At 34.7% G+C, this 24,109-nt stretch overlaps 1 protein-coding gene across 12 annotated transcripts in view; it reads right to left on the bottom strand.

Annotated features, from left to right (window-relative positions):
• The window catches only part of Arb2a (ARB2 cotranscriptional regulator A), a 474,828-nt gene extending 451,320 nt beyond the window's left edge, over positions 1-23,508 (bottom strand). For 10 of the 12 annotated variants that reach the window (XM_027927921.2, XM_027927922.2, XM_071612418.1 and 7 more), the window contains exon 1: positions 23,341-23,508. The gene's annotated coding sequence lies outside the window, so the exon portion shown is untranslated. Of the gene's footprint in view, positions 1-974; positions 1,001-23,340 lie in introns of those variants that run through there. The other 2 variants (XM_071612420.1, XM_071612417.1) reach the window with 2 other exon arrangements.
• Between the last annotated feature and the right edge of the window lie 601 nt (positions 23,509-24,109).

Here is a 24,109-nt window from a genome sequence, read left to right as displayed (position 1 = left end):
AGAATCATGTAAACTCTTATTCAAATTGCTGATCAAAAGCTAAATCAATAAATGCACTTAAGAAAAGATTGGCATGAGATTTCCAAGGTAAATATTCTCATAATCTTCAACAAGGTAACTATACATCTTGATCACCAATATAAATACACATAAATGTGTGTATGTATATGTGTATATGACTTTTTTGATGATATGAACATTTTGTGAACATTTTCATATCTACCTCCCAGTGCACACATACAAGACCAAGTAGTGATCAAGGTGTACAGTTACAATTATCTAAATATAGATAATCACTACATAATAAATAACCTCAAAACACGGTGGCCCAAGCAAACAATAAGTATTTATAATATTCCCCAGTTTCTGTGCATCAGAAATTTAGAAACAGCTCATCTGGGAGGTTGTTACTCAGATTCTTAAATTTCAAGTGAAGATACATGGCAAGCTCTGCAATCACCTGAAGGGCTGATGGGTTGGAGGATTCACTTCCATGGTGACTCACATAGATAAAATTATAGGTTCTGATTGTTGTCATAGGCTTCAATACCTCCCACCATGTAGTTTTCCACAGGTTTGTTTGCATATCCCCACAACATGGCTGTTGTCTATCCCCAGAAAAATAAGATTTCTCACTTCCTCAATGGTCTACTGGCACAGTGGGCAGCCCTATTCAAGGTTCATTATAGGAAGGATTTACACAAAGGCCAAAATCAAGAAACAAAAATTACCAGGGGATATCTTAGAATCTGGCTATAACAAATGAGAGAAAAAAAATTTTCCAATGATGAGAGAGCAGATATGTTGAAGTATATTAACAGAGGAGAGATCGGATGAATGAAGCACAACTACACTCAAAAACATGGATGAATTTTCCAAAAATATTAGTGAGTAAATAACCAAAGTCTCAGAAGACTAAATACAGTTTGATATCATTTATATGGAGCTTCAAAATCAAATAAAACTTAACTTACTGTTATCACAACTTGTGATAAACCTGCAAGAAAAATGAAGAGAAAATTAAATACAAAATTTGTAACAGTAATCACCTCTGAGAAAAAGGAAAGGTCATGAGAAGGGGAAAAGCAGATGACAGTGCAAGTTACAGTGTTGTCAGTCTTGAATTGGGTGGTGAATTCACAGATACTATTTATATTTTTATGCTTTATAACTTGCATAAGCATTACACGTAGGAAGGCCATTGTTTTCATCAGTACATAATACCCATAAAACCAACCACACATGTGATCCTGATTGCACACAAACTTTTTTAGTTATCAATGATACATTTTTAAAACATACCACAGGAAAACGTAAGAATACCATAATTTTAGCAACACTGCCTTTATAATTTGTTCTATGGGGCATTTTTCTTTAATGATAATATCGAGAGTCCAGTCCTATTTAGTCAGAAATCTGGGGATCTTCATTGGGCATAAACCACAACAGAAGCAGTTAGATGGATTAGGATAAATGGTATTGGGAAAACTTCACAGCATTTAAATATCAATAAAATATTGTCACTAAAACTCAATTGATATTTGAGTTTTTTAAAATAAAGCTAATATTTTAAATAAAAATTACTGCCAAAGCTTTCATATCAGCTATTTAAAAAAATAAACTTCAAATATTTTTAAAACTCAAAATAAAAAATAATAATATCTTACAATCTTACAATAAAGTATTTGAAAATATACCTAGGTACTTCTGAAAATATCAACTGTAATTTATGGTTTTTTCCTTTGGTTGGTATACTTTATTTTTTTTAATGGATGGCATGCCTTTATTTTATTTATTATTTTTTATGTGGTGCTGGGTATCAAACCCAGTGCCTCACATGTGCTAGGCAAGTGCTCTGTCACTAAGCTACAGCCCCAGCCTGATTGGTATACTTTCACTAGTAAGTATAATTAGTAAAATCTTTGAATATATATAAGTGATTGAAATTATTACAAGCTAGGATAAAGGAAAGTTATAAGTAAATTGTAAATGAGAGATTAGGGCTAAGAATTCAATTCAGAATAATCTGAATGCTGGCTGCTAAAGGATGGGCTAGTGTAGTCATAAAAGAATATTTACCACGAAGGATCATCTGCCAGTCTTCCTACATGATACAAAAATGGGCTTAATTCTGAAAAAGGAAAAATAATTTCCCTTCTTTCCTCAAAACAGTGTGAAAAAGGAAAAAGCTGAAACAGCAGCCACTGGAGGGAGGACTTGACGTTAAAATGAGAATAAAACAAGCATAAAACATTTTACCTGGTGCTTTGTCTGAACATAACATTTTATTAAATTCATTTCTATTTGTATAATGATAAATGCTGAAAATACTGCTTTTTTGCATGATAGTTTTTTCATTGAAAAACAGATGTTGAATCAACTGGCCTTCACTGATATACAAATTAGCAGTAAGAAAATTTTAAAAGTTGCCTGTACTATCAAAGAATTAGCACCAAACTTAGAACTAAGAACATATTCAATGATTTTTACTTGATATCAAGTCTAAATTTTGTTCATTTGAGATATCATCCATTGATTTTGCTAAAGGATCTGGGGCACTACTGAGTCCTTAAGTAAATCTAAAATTCAACTGTAGACAAATTGTCAGTGTTTAAACACACACAAAATAAATAAATAAATAAAACTGTGCAATGCTCTTAATAAAATTGATGTGATTTGCTTTTTTTCACTAAGAATACTCAGATATATTAATAATTTCAAAAAAAAAAAAAACTAGTATTAGCCAGGAATTGTGGCACACCTATAATCTCAGAGACTCGGGAGGCTGTGAAAGGAATATGGCAAGTTCAAGGATACCCTTTGCAACTTAGACTGACTTGTCTCAAAATAAAAAATAATTTTAAGTAAGGAAAGTTGGAGATGCAGATCAGTGGTAAAGCACCACTGGGTTTAACCCCTAGTACAGCAAAAAAAAAAAAAAAGAAGGAAGAAAGAAAAAGAAAAGTATATACCATACAAAGATATAATTTTAAAATGTTCATTCAAATTTTAAATGCACTTGGAAACTCACTATTTTAGGAATTCGGTGATAAACTATACCACCTGAATTCTATAGGTGAATATTTGTATTATACTTCAAGGTTGAAATTAACTAAAACAGGATATGCAGCTATCTCTATTAAATATGTCATAACTCCAATCAGGCCAATATATTCAGAGAAAATAAAAGGCAGCTGGGCTCTGGTTGCAATACCTTTTACGATTACAGTCTAATATTCTCTAAAAATCCTTTTCTTATTTTAACTTTACCCAAACACATTATTTTGCTAAGATTTTATTTTTCTCATGTCTTTCAAAATAAAACTTAGCTTTAAAATGAAGTGTAAGCTTAAAGACATGAAACATGTATACTCAAACATTTCTCATTCACTGTATCACCCTGCCTGAAATATTTTCCTCAAATAATAGGTTCCCGTAACAACTTCATTGAATTTAGCTCTGTATCATGGTCAGCTGCACACAAGCTAGATCACCTCTAAGAAGATACTGTTTCTTATTCTTCTTGACACCTCTATATATTATGTGCTCATAAATGTTGGCTTAAACCATACTTGTTTATTTAAAATAACCAAAGTTATAAAAGCAGATAAAAATCCCCACAAAATGGAGAGGATAATTCAATAATAAGTGAGTTCTCCCTTCATTTTTTAAACTATTATTGTTATGGTTTAGATATGAGGTGTCCCCCAAAAGCTTATGTGCAAGACAATGCAAAAAGTTTAAAGGTGAAATGATTGGGTTCTGAGAGTCTTAACCTAATCAATACATTAAACCACTTGAATGGATTAAGTGAGTGGTAGCTATAAGCAGATGGGATACAAATGGAGGAGGTAGATCACTGGAACATGCCTTTATCTCTAGAAAACAGATTTCTCCTTCTCTGCTTCCTGATGGTCATGTCCTAAGCTGCTTTCCTCCTCCACACTCTTCCGTCATAATGTTCTGCCTCATCTTGGGCCCAGAACAATGGAGCCAGCTGTCTATGGACTGAGACCACTAAAAACATGAGTCCTAAATGAACTTTCCTTCTCTAAAATTGTCTTTATGAGGTCTTTTGGTCACAGTGGGGGAAAAATGACTAAAACACTATTTACACATTTTAGTAAACAATACTAAGTGAAATTCTTTCAAGTGAGAACAATGAACTAACTTAATTATTTAAACAATGAAACAATACTATTAGTATATACAATAGATTTTAGACACTATTTATAGTCAAAATCTTGTTCAAAATAGTAAGTGAAAGGTCTCACAAATTAGTTTTTCTTTCTTCATTTCTAACTGTTACAGTTACTTAAAAACTTCTATGGAGCTTTCGGGAAAAATAATTCTAATAATAATCTTTATGTTTTCCTGGTCATGGCAAGTAGCAAAAAAAATTTATGCAGGTAAATATTTTAATGAATTATTTTTTTGATGTCATAAGTAATAGATACAAGATAAGAATACAGAATATTTAATTGGTTCATGAGTAAAAGCATAGATGTACAGCTATTACAGAAGGGAAGAGATCTTGTTGAAATGTTTTCGTTGATATGAACAACAAACTGTGTCATTTTCTTGCCCACAACTGTGCTAAATTTAGCCCTGAGCTGATATATGACTGTCTTTCTTGAAGCGAAACTTGTTTTTGGCAGATGACAATTTCTTTCCAATTTCCAATTTGTGAAATAAAAATTTTTGAATCCTTAAAAAAAAAAAAGGAAGCAAAACATACTATGAACAATAGCCAGAGAGAAACACAGTGTTTAGAGAACATTTATACTCAGGCCATCATTCAGAAGGAAGCAATATACAATAAAAACAATAGACATGAGGAAACATAATATCACCTCATTATTAGCTGGGTCAGTGCATAAGAAAATAGCTCAGCACTTTGAAGAAAACTAGGTTGAAAAGTGGCTTTGGCCTGAGGCATAGGTAGAGCTTTCTATTTTTCCCAAGTTTAAATCTAATTTTAGGACCAGTAAACTGTAGGGAGGCATAAATAGAGTTGCAAAGAAAATGTAAAGAGAAGGCCCACAGGTGGATATATGATCTTTTAACATCTAATACCCAGTCATATGGCCCAATGAAAGTAAAAGATTCTGATCAAATGAGGAACTTCTCAATGAAAAGAAAAACGGAAGAGAGAAAACATTCTCTTTTCAGATACTAAAATACTGAAATTTTCCCCTTCAGGTCAATATGTAAACAATCCGAACAGTTTTACTTATATAGACCTTAAATATGTTGTAGACATTGGCAAATTAGCTTATAAATGGGAATGGGAAGAGCCCCAAGATTCTACACTAAGCAATATAGAAGCAGTTGAGTGAGGCAAATTCTGACATTTTCAACTATGGTTTTTCATTCCAGTCACTTGATTCTCAAATGCCAGATAAACAGAATACAGTAGAAAACTCATGGACTAAACAGTAATGAAGCCTCTCCTGAAAATTCAAATGAAAAGTCAGTTCCCAGAAAACAGAACTAAGAAAAACAACGAGTTAGAATTTAAAACCCCCTGATTCTTCTTCATAGCAATCTGACTTCTTAAGCAACATATGCAGGACGGACAGGTTACCAACATATTCAGAGTTCGTTATGAAATAAATTAACGAACAAGGCCAAACAAATAGTAGATGCATTTATTCTATCCACATCTTAATTCTCCATTGCGTTTTAACTATTTATAGCCAATTATAAATAATACCTAAGCAGTTACTTACCAAATCATACCTTGTATCTAAGTCACTACATGAATTAAGAGAATTAAATGTGGATAAGGTATGTAAAATGTAGTATTTTAGTGGCTTTGTTTAGTAATTTATGAACACTACCTTTCACCAGTGAACTGAGGAATTAAATGTAAATGAAGTACATAAACTATAGTATTTGATTGGCTTTGCACATAAATTTATTATAAAATAAATTTTAGACACATTTGTAAACTGCCTATACTGTACATGATGCTTAGGACAGTCAGACTGAAAAGAAAAAAAGAAAATTAGCCCTATTTATATTTGATCTGTCTGTTTACATTTTTTAAAAATCCCAGAGAAATTACCATACAACAATTAATGTTAATAAATTAATTTAATAATATTGTAGTGTAAATAAAAAGGTAGATATACAAAAATCAACTTTATGTATATGTATATACTGGAAAATATGGGGAAAATCCATTTACATACTCAAATAAAACCATAAACTATTTAGAAGTAAATTTAACAATCACATACAAGACTGCTACACTATAAACTACTCCATTGTGAGAAACTGAAAATGTCCTAAATAAATATAAAGAAATGCCCTACCATTCATGCATTGAAAAATTCATTGTTTTTCAGATAGATTCTCCCCAAATTGATCAAAAGATTCAGCCCAACTTTCAATCAAAATCATAGCAAGCTATTGTACATACAGTGGCAACCTAATTCTAAAATTAATATACAAATATAGAAAACTCAGAATAACCAAAGATAATTTCATAACAACAAAGCATAAGATGTACCAAACTGCAAGACTTAACATAAAGCTACAATAATCAAAAGTCTGGTATCAATAAAAAGATAAATATCAATGAAATAGAACAGAATCTAAAAATAGACCAACACATATAAAATCAATTATTTTTCCCCAAAAATGAGGCTGTTCAACAAGAGGAAATTATTTTCAATAAAAAGGACTGATTCAAATGAATATATCTAGAAAAAGTAAGAGTCAATCCTTATCTCATGCCATACAAAAATTATCTCAAAATGGAACACATATCTGAAAAAATAACACCCAGAACTATAGAATATTCAGAAGAAAACTTGGGATAAAATCTTTGTGACCTTAGAGTAGAAAAATATTTCTCAGTTGGAACAATGATTTTAAAAAAACCTCACAAATCATGAAAGAAAAAAGCTTGATAAGTTTTACCTTATTAAAAAAATTTTTAAATACTCTTCAAAAAATAGCATTAAGAAAACAAATAATAAATCACAGATTAGGATCAAGTATTTGAAATACATGCATCAGAATATAAAGACTAGTATCCAGATTATATAGGAACTGCTACAATTTACTACAACTAAATAAGAGAACACAATTTCAAAATAGACAAAATTTTGAACACCTACTTCTCCAAAAGAAAAAAAAAGACATACCAATAACCAAAAAGAAATTTCATCACCTATGTTCATATATGAATTCACCAACAGTATAACTCCACATCATGTTAAACCACAAGAATAGGATCCTAATTAGCATAAGTTAACTCCATGTATGTACCATAGGTCCAAATACATTCTACTGTCACGTATACCGTAAAAGGACATTTAAAAAAGAAATTTCATCAGAAAACATTTGTGAGAGAAATATTAAAATTTTTTATTTTGATGATACTGGATATTTGCCAAAACAGATCAGATGACACAGTTTGTATACTACAATTTATTGTACTTCAATTACACCTTAATAAAGTTACAAAAGATAAAAGTAAGGAAACTTTTTAAACAGAAAGAAATGGTAGTTGGCATAATTAATTCCCTTTTCCTAAAATCTTTATAGCAGTACCCATCCCATGGAAAATGACAAATCATGTGCAGAAAAATTAGAAATATTTTTATTTCTAAGAGGAATTATTTATTTCATTTCAGCCAAACCTGGTAATTTATTATAAGAAATATTATAAGATACATGCATGTGTATGGGGTGAAGGTGGGAGTTCATAACCCACTTGAATCAAAGTGTGGAATATGATATGTCAAGAAATTTGTAATGTTTTGAACAACCCACAATAAAAAATTTAAAAAAAAAAGATACATGCAAATACAAAAATAAGCTAAATATCATATGCATTTGGTTATAAGTATAATTGTAACTTATTATTAAGGAATTATAAGACCGTTAACTAGAAAAAATAAATCTAAAATTTGAACCTTCAATCATACTTTCCAAATACAATACATTAGATTTCTAATGCTCCTATTCCAGTCAATTAAACAACATTTACTGTTTTTGAAGACTACAGAAAAGAAACTTCAGCTGAGCTGCAGCAAATGTCCAATAACTTCTATATATTTAGAGGAAGATGACTTGAGAACAGATGCAAATGTGGTACTTCAGAATACTTAAAAAAGCCATAACATTAATGACCTTAATTGAATCAGTAGAATCAGCTACAGTTTGCTACCATTCACTTATTCATTCACTTAATAAAATGTATTGTTCCAAACATATCAGATTGTTTGACAGAGTGATACAAAAAGGTAGTGGAGCTTATGCTTAAAACAGCTAACTCTGAAGCCTGAATGTCTGTGCTTAAATTTTAACTTTATCATCTATTTAATACATTGACTAGGACAAGTTATTTCTTTGTAACTGTGAAGTAAAAGGTCAACTCAGAAGGCTTAGAGTATTCAAACCCTCTACATCCCAAAGAAAGAACTGGCTAGTTTCTGGGTGTTAACTAATAAACCCTTGGAGTATCACACATGATAATTTTGTCTTTATATAACCAAAGCCTTGGACCATGTTATATAATTTATTTTAAAATGTGATTTACAGTAAACACCTATTTTTTGTTTATTTGAGATCCTATGACACACTATATCAATTTGACGTCTGAAGTGGCTGAAGATTGAGAATTTAAGGACAGTTTTGTGGACATTACATGCCCACGTGACCAACCCCATATAGAACTGAAGGCTAAGGGGAACTTCCCTGGTTGGTAACAATTTGCACTTATTGTCATAGTTCCTAGAAAAAATCAGCAATGACTCCATTGAGAGAACAATTGAAATCTCTTTCAATGTCCCCTCTAAATTCCACCCTTTTATACATCTTCTATTTTCTGATTACTAATCTGTATCTTTCATTACAATAAGCCATAACTTGAATATAACAGCTTTTTAGAATTCTGTGAGTCCTTCCAGAAAAAAATCATCCAATATGAGGGAATCTTGAGGACCCTCAATACAGTAACTTTGTTTCCACATATGAAAAATGCATTTAATATTAGTATTTACTTAAAATACTGTGGTAGAGCAAAATGGGAATTTCAGCAGTTTAAGAGCTGACAGGTTGTGGTTTTTCATGCTGAAACACAGTAGCTTTTCTTACTGACATTTAACCATAGAGGCTTAGGAAGGCTAACAGGTACCAGCAAAATATAACCACAGTAACAAAAGCAGGAAACAAAGCAATAGGAACAGAATAATCCTCCTTTAGGCTAGTGCATTAAAAGTCCCTCAGCTATATGAGTTAAGAGTTCCTAGGTTGTTGACAAGATTGTACCCATATAAGGAATGTAGAATGCACCCTCCAATAGAATTGCACCAACTCCCTTGCCCTGATGTACCCAAAATTTACTTATGTATAAAAATAAAAGCTATGTTGCACTAAAGGTTCAGACACTGGGAATTATCCCTCAAGATCATGGTGCCACTAATAAAGTGTTGCTTCTAGATCTTGGTGTCCTGACCTTCATTTCCCACTACATTTCAGCTGTGAGAATCAGATGAGTTATGTATACAAAGGGCTTAGAAAAGTATCCAGAATATTATGTTTGCTCCTTCTCATGCTTCTAAAAACTAAGTAATCTTAAGCACTAACCAGCTTGATTTAATGAAAAGGCATTGAATAATTAAATTGCAATAGCTAAAAAATATACCTAATTTATAAAAGGAACAGAAAGTATAACTGCCTTCTTTCCTGTCCTCAAAACTGTCTTCATTCAGGCCCTATAATTTATTATCTCTTAATGTACTGCTGGACCATCCGCAGAACAGTATAATCCTTAAGAGATTCTCTAAGAAAAGTACAACTACTTCCATCACTTCCTGATCCAACTTTAAATTTCTTCAACATGATTCCACTCTTGGATCCATTCTCACACATGTAACCCAGATTTCCATAGCTATAAACTGGCAAAAGTCATCCAATTCCTTTGATGTATGATATACCTCCTTGTGGTTTATACTGTTTACGTCATTCACTGGAGCCTATTTAGATTCAAGTATGATTATAGGTCTAGAAGCAATGCAAGGTGGCTGGAATTTGACAAGAGGATGATATGGTATTCTTTATAAGGCAACTACCTCAGGTGAGATTATTACAGGTTTTATAGAGAAGACTAACAACCTCAGATGAAGAAAAAGTGCTATTTTAATGACAAAGGAAGATAAACATAATTTAAAGATTCAGCAAACCTATATTTAATGTGTCTATATATACCTATCACAATGGTCAAGGTCCAAGTCCTTCTTGCATAGTGGGGAATTTAAATTGAACTGTAATTCAGTCGTAAACAAGAGTTGCTTTCCAGAAATTACAGTAATGCAACTACAAGAGATAAGGGTTTCCTTTAAGCTGCAATAAATACAAACTTTGGTATCAAGAAGTGGTATGCTGCCATACCAAAAACCTAAAATATGAGAGTAGCTTCAGAACCAGGCATGATGCTCTCAAAACAGTGTTATAAAAAGATACTCTGAAGAACCTGTTAATAGAAGCCACATACTCTTTAATAATGCTATCAGTGAAGACTTGGAAGAAAGTGAAGTAAACATAATTGCAAAGTGCAGAAAAGGGAGACACTTGTTATTTAGTGGCAGAAATTTAGCAACATAATCCCATGCAGTTATATAAAAATAAGAAAATTTACCTAAAGAAATTATTGATCTAGCTAAAGATATTTCAGATCAGAGATCTGTATACCTGTTTTCTTTTTTTTTTTTTTGTATTTTTTTTTAATTTTTTATTGTTGGTTGTTCAAAACATTACAAATTTCTTGACATATCATATTCCACACTTTGATTCAAGTGGGTTATGAACTCCCACCTTCCCCCCATACACAGATTGCAGAATCACATCAGTTACACATCCATTGATTTACATATTGCCATACTAGTGTCTGTTGTGCTCCGCTGCCTTTCCCATCCTCCACCCTCCCCCCTCCCCACCTCTCCCCTCCCCTCCCCTCCTCTCTCTCTACCCCCTCCACTGTATAACCCTGAGGGTCTCCTTCCATTTCCATGCAATTCCCCTTCTCTCTCCCTTTCCCTCCCACCTCTCATCCCTGTTAAATGATGCTAATAATAAAATGTGGGAAATGAGAAATAAACTAATAAAAAGACTGTAAAACAAAATGGAGGCAAAACTTGTTCTGCAAAAGACAATCAAGAGAATGAGAAGACAAGCTTCCAATTCTGACAAGGATGTGGGGGGAAAGGTACACTTATACATTGTTGATGAGACACTTTGAGAAGCACTAGGGACAGTCCTCAAAAGATTAAGAATGGATCCAAGGAGTGGGATAACTGTGTCATACGGTATGGGACCATGGCATTTCTCCAAAAGAACTAAAATCAACATACTTCAGTGACATAGACATAATGATGTTTAGGATAGAACAATTCACAATAGCCTAGGTATCCATCAATGGAAAAATGGATAAAGAAATGTGGTATATACACACAGGGGAGTTTTACTCAGCCATAATGAAGAATGAAATTATATTGTTTGCTGGTAAATGGATGGAAGTGAAGAGTATCACATTAAGTGAAACAAGTCAGACTCAGAAAGTCAAGGGTCAAATATTTCCTCTCATATGTGGAAGGTAGAGAATGGAAAAAAAAAGTGTGGGGGGCAGGGTATCTCACAAAAGTAGAAGATCAATAGGGTAGAGGAAGGGGACTGGGGGAGGGAAGATGGGAGAAAAAGGAAAGGTACTAGGGAATGAGATAAACTGAATTATGTTATTTGCATGTACAAATACGGCATAATGAATCCCAATATTATGTATAAGCATAATACATTAATTTTAAAAATCCTAACTCATTATTTACTGATAGGAATGCAAAATGGTTCAACCACTTTGGAAAACAGTTCATCAGTTTCTCACAAAATTAAACACATTCTTACTGTATGATCAAGAAATCATGCTCATTGGTATTTATCCAAAGGAGTAGAAAACATGAACACACAAAAATCTACACATAATGCTTATACTGGCCTTATTCATGATACCAAAACATAAACTAACCAAAATGTCTTTCAAGTGAGTGAATAAATTACAGTCTGTCCAGACAATAAATTATTATTCAGTGCTACAAAAAATAAGAAAGCTCTATTGCTATGGTTCAAATGTTCCCTCTAAAACTTGTGTTGATATTTAATTGCCACTGTAACAGTATTAAAAGGTGGGCCATTGATGGAGTGATTAGGTCATGAGGCCTTTGTCTTCATTAATGGATCATCATAGCAAGTCACTTAAAAGAAGAGTGGGTTTGTCAGCACCCTCTTTTCCTATCTATCTCACACATGCTCATCTGCCCTTCTCCCATGTTATGAAGTAGCAAGAAGACCCTTACCAGATGCAGACCTACAATCTCGGACTTCCCTGTCTCTAGAAGTTTGAGCCAAATAAAATTTTAATGTTTCCCATTTACTTAGTCTGTGGTCTTGTATTATAACTGTGGAAAATGGACTCAGACCACTATCAAGCAATGAAATGACATAGAAGAATCTTATGCATGTATTATCAAACAAAAGAAGCCAACCTGGAAAATCTACAAATTGTAATGATTACAACTACATTATATTCTAGAAAAGGCAAAATTATGAAGACAGTAACAAGATAGGTGGCCACTATAGACAGACTAAGGAGAGGGATTGACAGACAAAAGAGTGAAACTATTCTGTATATACTATGATGGTTTATACATTGGTCAAAACTCTTAGAATGTACATTACCAAGAGTCTTCACCAGTGTGAACTACAGACTTTGAGTGCTTTGTCAATATAGGTTTACTGATTTTAACAAATTTATTACTCTGGTCCAGGAGGCTGATAGTGGGGAGGTTATATTTGTGTTGGGCAGAAGGATACTGACAGTGTGGGAGGTCATACATTCCTAGGTCCTGGAATATATAACTTTCTTGTATTTTCCACTCAGGTTTGCTGTGAACCTAGAAGTGCTTAAAAATTAAAAATTTTGAATCTTGATCTTTTCCCATGCAAGAAGTACATGGTTCCATACTCTTGCAATATGGGATAGCAGCCATGAGCTGCAGTTTTCAGTTAGCCACGCCATCACAAGGAAAAACAACCATGACTCTGCAATGTACAGAGATGCTAAGCTATGATTTTGGTAAATTAGGTGTATCAAATACATTTTCTAATTAACAATATTTTTAACTCACAAAGGGTTTATTTTGCCATAGCTCCATCAAAAGTCAAGGAGCATCTTTATTTGCCTATTTGGATTTCAGAATTGCTGTGAAACAGACACCTTTGTGCCTCCTATTTTTCTTCATTAGAAACAAAACTGCTTATAGCAGAATTCTGTTTTCTTAGGTTCTTTATTTATCTATTTGGCATCTGTTCACAAGAACAATTATATTATCAATATTAACCATATTTTCTTTTCTGTACTCTTGATGTTCTGACATTTAAGGGTCTTATGGACCCTGAAAGAAGCTGCCCCTCCAAGGGTTAATTCATAATAACAATAACAATGATATAATGACAACAACATGCAAACACCTCCTTAGCTAACTCACACTCACCAAACCAATATTTTTCCTGCCTTAAATCATCCCAGGACCAAAAACTAGGCAACTAGAAATCAATCCTACAACCCAAAGCCCACCAGAAGTATTTAAACCAGACAATCATAAGCTGTTTACTCTGCCCTTCCTTTAAAAAGAAACCCAATAAAGGCTGTGGTCCTGAGCACTTTACTTTATCCTGCTTCTGCTTCCTGACCAAAACCTGGCATTCCTCCTTTGACCCTGCATGAGAAGCCATGTCTCTCATCTATAGAGAACTGTGAGCACTATTTCAGTGGGTTGTTACCCAGTCACCTTAACAAATTAAGACACAGGCACAAAATAGGCAGTTATCCTAAACTTGTCCCACCATTGTACGTCGGGTGCTTGGAAAACAGGGAGGCAAGTGGAAAAGAACTGTAATCAAAGAGCTGTACTTAAGGAACTGCTTCCAAGGAACCTTAGTCACACCTGGATGATGAGACTCTAGACTTTGAAATAATATAGTAATAGGATAAGGCAAATGAGGGTATTGGAAAGCATTGGGCATATTCTGCATATGAGAGGTCATGAATCACTGGGGAATGGAGGGTAGACTGTGGTAGTCTCCAAAATGTCTCCCAATGAGCCCTACCTCCTGGTAGTCATACCCTCATGTAGTTTCCTCCCACATCATACCTGAGTTGGTCTGTGTAACCAATAGCAAACAGAAAAGTGATAAGATGATTCTCCAGAGATATATGTTATAAAAGGCCATAACATTAATATTGGTGCTTTCTCCTTTCTGTCTCTCAGATTACTTTTTCTGGAAAGTCACATTGTGAGCAGCCCTATTAAGAGGTCCATATGGTAAGTAACTGAAGCTTCCCACTAACAGCCACATAATTATGCTTGGAAATGGATCCTATAAACCCAAATCACAAATGACTGCACCCCTAGATGAAACCTTAACTATAACTTTATCAGCGATCCTGAACCAAAACTACCCAGCTAAGCAGATCCTAGATTTCTGACCCTAAGAAACTATGTGAGATAATAAATGCTTCTTCTGCTTTTAAGCTGCTAAATTTGGAGGTAATTTATTACACAGCAATATACAACACATATTTAAATCCCCAGTGAACCAGTGAATGTCACTTAGGCTACCAGCTTCATTAGTTTTCATCATCACTGAATTGCCTAGTGACTTCCCACTTCAGCAATAATTGATTTTCCATGTAAGGAAGGAGTTTCCTCTGGATTCACTAAAATAAGAGTTAACAGTCTTTGGATTTAAAAATAATGAAAAATTAGCTCACATAGTTCAATATTTTCAGTAAAAATGATTGGCCTGGCTGAAAGTCTTTCTTCATTTTGAGTAAGAAAACAAAAATAAGATGAGAAACCTTACATTTTTAATTAAACCAGTTTAAAACACAAACACATATGCTTGTTTTGATAAAAATAATTATACATGTTTCTTGTTGAGCAAAAATATTCAGAATAAATAGGGTTGTTTTAAATAGTTTGTTTTCAGTGATAAAACTGAAATGTCTGGTTTCTTAGCAGTCCTTGTAGTATTCCTAATGCAGATAAAATTTTCACCATCACTATCACATAGTTTCAAAATAATGAATCATTACCTATAAACAATAATACTCTAATAACAACCACCTGTCAAATACATTATCATAAACTGACGTTATATATCGGCTACCCAGAAAAAAGTAGGCAAAGACTCTGTAAGAACAGGGCACAGATCAAAAATTCTTTGATGCTGGAGGAAAGATGTCCAAATGACCTCCATTTAAATCAATTTTGTTTGGTCCTAGAACCAAACCTAGAAACAATCTGCTTAAAGTTTAGGCCAGAGTCCAACCCACAGGAGAGAACAATGCCTTGACAGCAGCTAAAAGGAATATATTGGAAACCAAAGAGGAAAAGACTCAAATTTAAATTTATAGAATAAACTACTACTTCAAAAGGGCATCTGCACTGAATGCCATACTCCAAGCACTGAGGTATATAGAAGGAATTTAAAAAAGAAAGAAAGAAAGGATGCAATAAAGTCACAAAGGGGCAAAGACAATTCATGCTAAGGTTTGTATAATGCAGGAATCAAAAATTTGAATGCCAGGCTGTGGTTGTGGTCAGTGGACAAGCTCTTGCCTAGCATGTGTGAGGCACTGAGTTCAACTCTCAGCATGGAAAAATAAATAAATAAACAAAACAAATGCATTATGTTCATTTATAACAAAAAAAATTTTTTTAAAAATTTGAATGCCTACAGGTATCAGAAAATTAATAGTAAAATGTCTGCAATGAGACCCTATAATCAGAAGCTTATCTAGTATGAATAGTGGAAACTACAACATACTATAAAATAAGGCACATCCAACTACTGCCGTGTAGAGTAAAGGCCTCGTATGACTAAAACTTCATGTTTTTTCAGGAGAAACCAAAAACAGGAATTTTTACTTGAATTTGTTGGAAACTAATTTTTTAAAAAATTTAAGATTATATAGGCTTACTTAACCTGGAGCATCTCCCAATTTGCAAAGTCTATGCTATGCAGTATTATGGAATATAATTGTCTAGTACTCTCCTATATAGCTCAACAACATCTAGGGAAAAACTATATACATGAATAATAAAAAGAAGACTACAATTATTCAACAGATTAATAATTCCTTGAAAGTAGAATAAGGTCAAAAGTATTTTCCAAAACCAAGCTTACATATCTACTTCTACTTTTTCAACAAATGGCTTATACTGGCACAAGTAATAAACACCTCTTCAAATGACATGGTTTAAAAAAACAAACTTTTAAATACAGTAATATTATTTACCTTGGCTCCTGGGCCTTTGAGAGATATAGATAGATAGATTAGATAGATAGATAGATAGATAGATAGATAGATATAGATACACACACACACCATGTGTATATACAAACATACATGCACACATATATCTCATAATACACCTCATGATATAATCTGCCTATATTGTATCAACATTTGGACACCATGGTCCCGATATATCATTATAGGCTAAATATTCTTTATCCAAAATGCTTAGGACTCAAAGTATTTTAGATTTTGGAGTTTTGGGGATTTGGGGACATTCTGGTATACTTTACAGAAGAAGCACCCCTAATCCCAATTCAAAATTTTAAATTATTCAAAATTTGAAACTATCTGTTATGTAAGTCCTCAAAAAGTTCTAGGTTTCACACTCTAAGATACCATCTCACTCCAGTAAGAATGGCAGCCATTATGAAGTCAAACAATAACAAGTGCTCGCGAGGATGTGGGGAAAAGGGTACACTTGTACATTGCTGGTGGGACTGCAAATTGGTTCAGCCAATTTGGAAAGCAGTATGGAGATTCCTTGGAAAGCTGGGAATGGAACCACCATTTGACCCAGCTATTCCCCTTCTCGAACTATACCCAGAAGACCTAAAAAGAGCATACAACAGGGACACAGCTACATCAATGTTCATAGCAGCACAATTCACAATAGCTACACTGTGGAACCAACCCAGATTCCCTTCAAAGATGAATGGATAAAAAAAAAATGAGGCATTTATAAACAATGGGATATTACTCAGCACTAAAAAAATAACAAAATCATGGCATTTGCAGGGAAATGGATGGCATTAGAGCAGATTATGCTAAGTGAAGCTAGCCAATCCCTAAAAAACAAATGCAGAATGTCTTCTTTGATATAAGGGGGGCGACTCAAAACAGAGCAGGGAGGAAGAGCATGAGAAGAAGATTACCATTAAATAGGGATGAGAGGTGCATGGGAATGGGAGAGAGAAGGGGAATTGCAAGGAAGATGGTAGGAGACCCTCATTGTTATGCAAAATTACATATAAGATGGTGTGAGGGGGAAGAAAAAAGAGAGAGAGAGAAACGTGTCACAGTAGATTGGGTAGAAAGAGGTGATGGGAGGGGAGGGGAGGAGACGGAGGGATAGGAAGGGTAGCAGAATACAATAGACACTAGTACGGCCCTATGTATAAACGTGGCTGTATAACCAATGTGATCCTGCAATCTGTACACGTGGAAAAATAAGATTACGTACCCCATTTGAACCAAATGTATGATATGTCAAGATCATTGTAATGTTCTGAGCAACTAATAAAAAAATTTTAAAAAAATAAAAAATTTTTTAAAAAGTTCTGGGTTTCAGAAAACTTGAGATTTTGGATTTTTATTTATTTTTTATTATTTCTTACATACATGACAATAGTGGAGTGCATTACATTCATAATTTTTTTGCAAATTAGAGATATTCCAGAACATTTGAGATTTTGGATTTTTGAATTACAGAAATAATGTGCTATCTAGGATTAACTCCATTATCACTACTTCATTTACATTACTTGCAAATATAAGTCTTATTTTTGTGTTCTTCATTTTTCTTTATTCCACATTTTCTTCACAACTTACTAGTAAATTTCTAAAATATTATTCCACATATCAAGAGCCATATATAAAAACCTTAATACAATGTTACTAGTTTCAAGTACTACTTAGTTCCCAAAATACTTGGAATATCTTCTATTTGTCCCAGATTTTTCTCCCTATTTTAACCTGGAAAGTTATCTACTAAAACACTCTTAGCATGCCTAAAAAAACAGTAGGAACACATATACACACATAATCAATCAATCAATCAATCAATTATGAATGAATATCTATTAATTATATTCCAGTTCTATTAAATACTTCTCTGCTTATTATGTCTAATTGAAACCTCTGTTAATTCTAAAGCCTTAGGAGTACCTCCACTGTGGCTAGGTAAGGGCAAAAATATCTAAATATGTTCCCAATGATGTAGTTCCTTAAATCCTTGATAAATCTTATTCTAAGGTTAATATCCTCAATTAAGCTATTTTCATAATGTAAGGAGGGGATGTAGCGGGGGGAAGTGCACTGTATTCCCCGTGCATAACATAGTATACTATTTTCCCATCCTCTTTCCTTTTTATTTTCTTCTACTTTCATGAATCTTGACTTTTTATTCAGATACTGTTGATGATAAGCAGTCTAAAAGTCTTCACTCAGGCCTTCCTATTTCTTCTTTCAAATTTGTGAAAAATTATGGATGACTCAAGAGCCCATCAAACTATTCACTTTTCAAACATTAGATCTTACAGTTGAAAAATAATTTAGACATCATTTTCCAAAAGACATGTATGAAGACATGAACTGGTGTCAACACACTTTATATACAATCAGAGATATGAAAAATCATGCTGTATACATGTAATAAGAATTGTAATGCATTCCGTTGTCATTTATCCTTTTAAAAAAATCAATTAAAAAATAATTTTCTTTAATTTGATACTCTTTCCTCTACATCCATTGGGCAATAGTATCACTACAACAGCTATTCATAGCAGTTCCAGTCACTCAAAACTGAGCAGTGGCCTTGTTCCTGAGGCACTGGACAATAGATCAGAAGCACCTACAACCCACAAATCCAAGGAGGCCCAACCCTTGAAACCCAGAAGGAACTAGCCATAAGCCTTGGGCTTATGGTGGCAATGTTGATCTCTAGGATCACTTTTCCCTTTTCTTAAAAAATAATAAATAATAGATAGTCACAGCCTTCCTTCATTCCATCCCATTTTCTGATTCCTTTAGTCCAAGCAGTATTTTGCTTGTTTGACATTATCTCTACTCCTGGCTTCTGCTGCATTGGCCAATTAAGTCCAAGAGTTGAACCCAGGATCTCTTTATCAAATGAATGCTCAACCACATCTTGCTTCAGAAGAAGCTTTTTATCCTTTTTTACAATATGAATAGGTTAAGAACTTTCTAAATTTTCAAGTGCTGATTCCTCTGTGCTTAATAGTTTCCTCTTCAATTCATCTCTCTTCTTCCACATTTTACTATAAGCAGTCAGGGAGAACCAAGCCACTCCTTCACCATTTCACTTAAAATTCTCTCTAGCTATATGAGCAATTTCATCACTTACAAGCTCTTTCCACAAAACACTATAACAGTTCAGCTAAGTTCTTTGCTACTTTGTGATTAAGACTTCCTTTCTTCCAGTTTTCAATAACTCTTCCTCACTTTCATCTGGGACCACTCCAAAATGAACTCTAATGTCCATATTTCTACCAACATCCTGTTCATCATTATTAATGTATTCTCTAAGAAGATAACTCCTATTACCTTTCTGAGCCCTCACCAGAAATGCCTTTAGTAATTCTATCAATAGTCCCTTCTTTGAAACACAAGCTTCGGCTAGCATACACCTTAAAACTCCTCTAGTCTCTACACATTTTCCAGTTCTAAAGATACTTTGAAATGTTTAAGTCCATGTGACAGCAGCACCCCAATTCATGGTATCAAAATATGCATCTGCTAAGGCTAAATTTAGAGTTATTGCAGATACCTTATCTACATACAATTGAAGAGTTGTACAGTTAACTGTAACTTATATAGTTAACTGTAAAACTAGTAAAATTAGTTTCTTAGAGTTTAAAAAAAAGAAACACCAAAACATGGTGGTTGCCTTCTTAAAATGCAATCGACTCCTTAAAAACCTACCAAATAAATGTCAAAAAGAATTATTAAAATCAGGTCTTAAAATAAATTAACAGCACTCTGAAAAAGATCTATCAATGGCCAAAAGGCACATGAAAAGATGCTTAACATCACCAATCATAATGGGAATACAAATTGAAACCACAGATAACTTCTTTACACTCATGAGAATATATTTTTGGTGAGAAAGTGAAATGTTGAAATGTTGGTGAAGATTTGGAGAAATCAGAACACCTGTGTACTACTGGTGGGAATGTAAACTGGGGTAGCTGTTGTAAACAGTATGGTAATCCTCAAAAAATTAAAACATAGAATTATGTGTTAGTCAATTTTCCAATATTATAACAAATACTGAAATAATCAACTTATAAAGAAAAAAGTTTATTTTGGCTCACAGTTTTAGAGGTTTCAGTCCATGATTGGTTGGCTCCATTGTTTTTAAATATGGCAGGGCAGGACACCGTGTGGGGAGCACATGGCAGAACAAAACCTCTCAACTCAGAACAGGGAGCAAACAAAGAGAGGAATAAGGGGCTGCAGTCTTCCTATACCTTCAAGATCACCACTTCAATGACCTAAAGTCTCCCGATGGTACCCAACAGATTCCACCACTTCCCAATAATGCCTCCCTGGGGACCACCTTTAAAACATGAACCTTTGGAAAATATTTAAGATCCAAACTGTAGCAAATTACCATTATAACCTAGCAATATTACTTTTGAGTAGACAACCAACAGGAATGAAGCAGAGACTTGAAAGCAGAGACTTGAACTTGTTTGCGCTCACAGCAGCATTATTTACAATAGCCTAAAGGTGGAAGCAACCCAAATATCCACAGCTGAATGAATATAGGGAAAAAAGTGGTATGTGCACACAATGATTATTATATTCACCCTTTAAAATGACATTCCAACACATGTTATATCTTGTATGAAACTTGGAAGACATTATTCTAAGTGAAATAAGCCGGTTATAAAAGGACAAATATTGTATAACTGCACTTATGTGAGTTATGTAAAGTAGTCAAATTCATAGACCCAGAAAGTATACTGGTAGTTTCCAAGGCTAAGGGTAGTCAAGAATGAGGAGTTAGTGTTTCATGGGTACAGAGTTCCAGTTGAGGAAGATTTTTAAATTCTGTAAATGAATAGTAGTGATGGTTGCAAATAACAATGTAAATGTATATAATGTTACTAAAAGTACACTTAAAATGATTAAAATGCTGGGTGCAGTGGTTCATGCCAATAATCCCAGCAGCTCAGGAAGTTGAAGCAAGAGGGTCACAAGTTCAAAACCAGCCTCAGCAATTTAGCAAGGCACTTAGCAACTCAGTGAGACTCTATCTCTAAATAAAATACAAAAAAAGGTTGGGGATGTGGCCCAGTGGTTAGGACCAAAGGGTTCAATCCCAGGTACCAAAAAGAAAAAAGGATTAAAATGGTAAAATTTATGTTATGTGTATTTTACTATGATTAAAAAAAAAAAGATAACTGAAAAGTAAAGCTGACAAGGGGCAGGAGTACCTGCTACTTAGTATCAATGACTACTGTGCAAACCCAATCTGACAAAAACAAAGACAAAACACCATTTACTCGACTGAGTAAATGGTGTTTAATATTGTTTATAACTCAATAGGTAGCATGAAAACATCTCTATATGCCTACCTCGAGTCTCCTCATAGAGCTTTGCTGGCGAAAGCTAAGAAAGCTACACTGTCAATAAATAAAATCTCTCACATACACACAAAAAATCAATGATAAATATTCCTTCCCAAGATGTTTAAACCCTGATGCCTATATCCTTGCTATTTCAATTTATACCAAAATTCATGTTTTAGACCTTGGTGGTGGCCTAAAACACTCATCCTCTGCATACCTGCAGAGCTCACTCTCTCACTTCATTCAGATCTCTTCTCAAATGCCCCTTTATAAGAGAGACTGAACTTGAGCATCCTATTTAAAATAGCATCCTCTATCATTCCCACTCCGCCTTACTTGCTCTATTTTTTGTTTCATAGCTCTTCTACTTGTTAAGAATGTAAGCTCCAGGAGCACAAGGACTTTCTTTGTTGTTCACTACTGTCTTCTCAGCACCTGGACCACTACCTGGCAGACTGAAGGTAGCCAGTAAATATTTGACAAGTGAATGAATAGATGGATGTTCACAACTTCATACATCACATGTCCTTCTTGGCCTAATGACTATTCCACCATTCACAAGTGTTGTAACAGCACACAGCTTCAATGCCATCAGAGTATCCTTAGTCCTTCACTGCTTGAAGGGAAGGAACACATCATTTAAAAGTCAGAAAGAATCTGATACCAGCACACTGACATTGAGACCTTAGTTAAGCACATCAAAAAGTACTCTCTAGCTCAGTTTCTAAATAGGCAAAATGAATATGGAATATCTGTTCCTTCACAAGGAGGGAAAAAGAATAAGGATAAACAATATACCTCTGACACTGCTTTAAGGCAAAAACAAACCATATACTGTGTAACAAACATCACATTACACCCATTTTGATAAACACTGTCAGGCACTTGCAGATGAAAACCACAGAATATCTCTTCTAAAACTATTCTGAGGACTTGGGAGGAAAAGAAGAAATGTAATAACACAGCTTATCCTTAAATACAATCAAAATATAAGTAGTCAGTTACTTGGGCCAAAATATAGACACCCTGAAACACCAGAAGAGTATGTTAATACCTGGATGAGGTAATTTCTCTCCCTGCATGAGGGAGAGAAAAGACTGCTTCCAAAATACACATAACTTTATTTCACAGTCAAAAGTATTCCACTAAGAATTCATATTGCATCCCAGTGAGACATCCCACTTTAATCTCTCTCAAATCAATGACTACCTGGTAAAGCATTGGCAGTTGACAACATTTATTGCTAAAAACAAAATCTTCAACCAGAGAACTGCAATACCTGTCCTGCCAAGTAAGGGTGGAGGGCCCATTATTCTACAGTCCCACAACCTCATAAGCTCAGCTCTAAAGCAAGTCATCTAGGGAACACACTCCTCCAGCATGGAGAGTGGAAATGGCAGGTGGAAGTGGCCCATTAGCGGGGTTCTGGGCTCACATAAGAAATGACCCCTGTTAATGAAGCGTGATATCTGACAGCCTCAGACCTCAGGGCCAGCTATCCCCGCCCGACACAGATCCAGGCCAACCCCCTCTTCGGATTCAACCCGGGCCTGCCCCGGGAGCTCAGATCCTCCAGGACGACGTTCCTACCTGAGCTCTGCCCCCAGCTACAGGGCTGAGGGGGGAGGCGGGAGGAGGCGTGGCCTTCCAGCTCGCTAGTCGAACTCCCTCGTGCGGTTGCTGTGACTTTCCCTCTCGGGATCCGCGCCCCGACCAAGTTCGAGTTGCACTTCCGGGGTCCACAGGAGCCTGAAACGTCAATGCGCACGCGACGGCGGCAAGGCGACAACCCGGAAATGGGCTGGGCGTGGTCGCCGGGTCGGTTCCTGTGGCGCTTGGTGGGATGGGAGGGAGACAGGCCCGTGAGAATTTAAGTGTTAGTCCTTCCTTTTGAAGACTACGTAGGTAAACCTGGAAGACCGGACCTTCCTAAAGCTTAGTTCTACAAGCGGATTTTTTAAAACTTTTCTGGGTGTTTCCTTATTCCCCATTCCCCCATTCATGGTTTATCAGGGTTTACACTGCTCATTCAACTCTAGAAAAGACAGGAGCTAGAATTTTGGAAGATTACATTTACCTCTCGAGGCGCGTGCAATAGGAAGTTAATACTAGCATTCTAATGACAAAGTTTTCTTCTTACCATACTTGACACACGTGGGCATCTAAGGATTTTGATGTTATGTTTTTCCAGAAACAGATTTGAAAGTTCACTGTCTTAAGGGTAAATCCAGGATAATCAATTGGGGGAGGGGAGGTAACTGATTAGATTTTACAAGTTACTGTCAGTACATTTACTTATTCCACAATTGTTAATTTAATAAGGCTAAACAAACCAGGTGCTGGGGACACAGATGAGGGC

The sequence above is a fragment of the Marmota flaviventris genome, chromosome 5, assembly GCF_047511675.1.
Source record: "Marmota flaviventris isolate mMarFla1 chromosome 5, mMarFla1.hap1, whole genome shotgun sequence".
NCBI classification, from domain to species: domain Eukaryota; kingdom Metazoa; phylum Chordata; class Mammalia; order Rodentia; family Sciuridae; genus Marmota; species Marmota flaviventris.
Note: the sequence above shows the minus strand (reverse complement) of the source record. Positions and strands in the feature narration are given on the sequence as shown.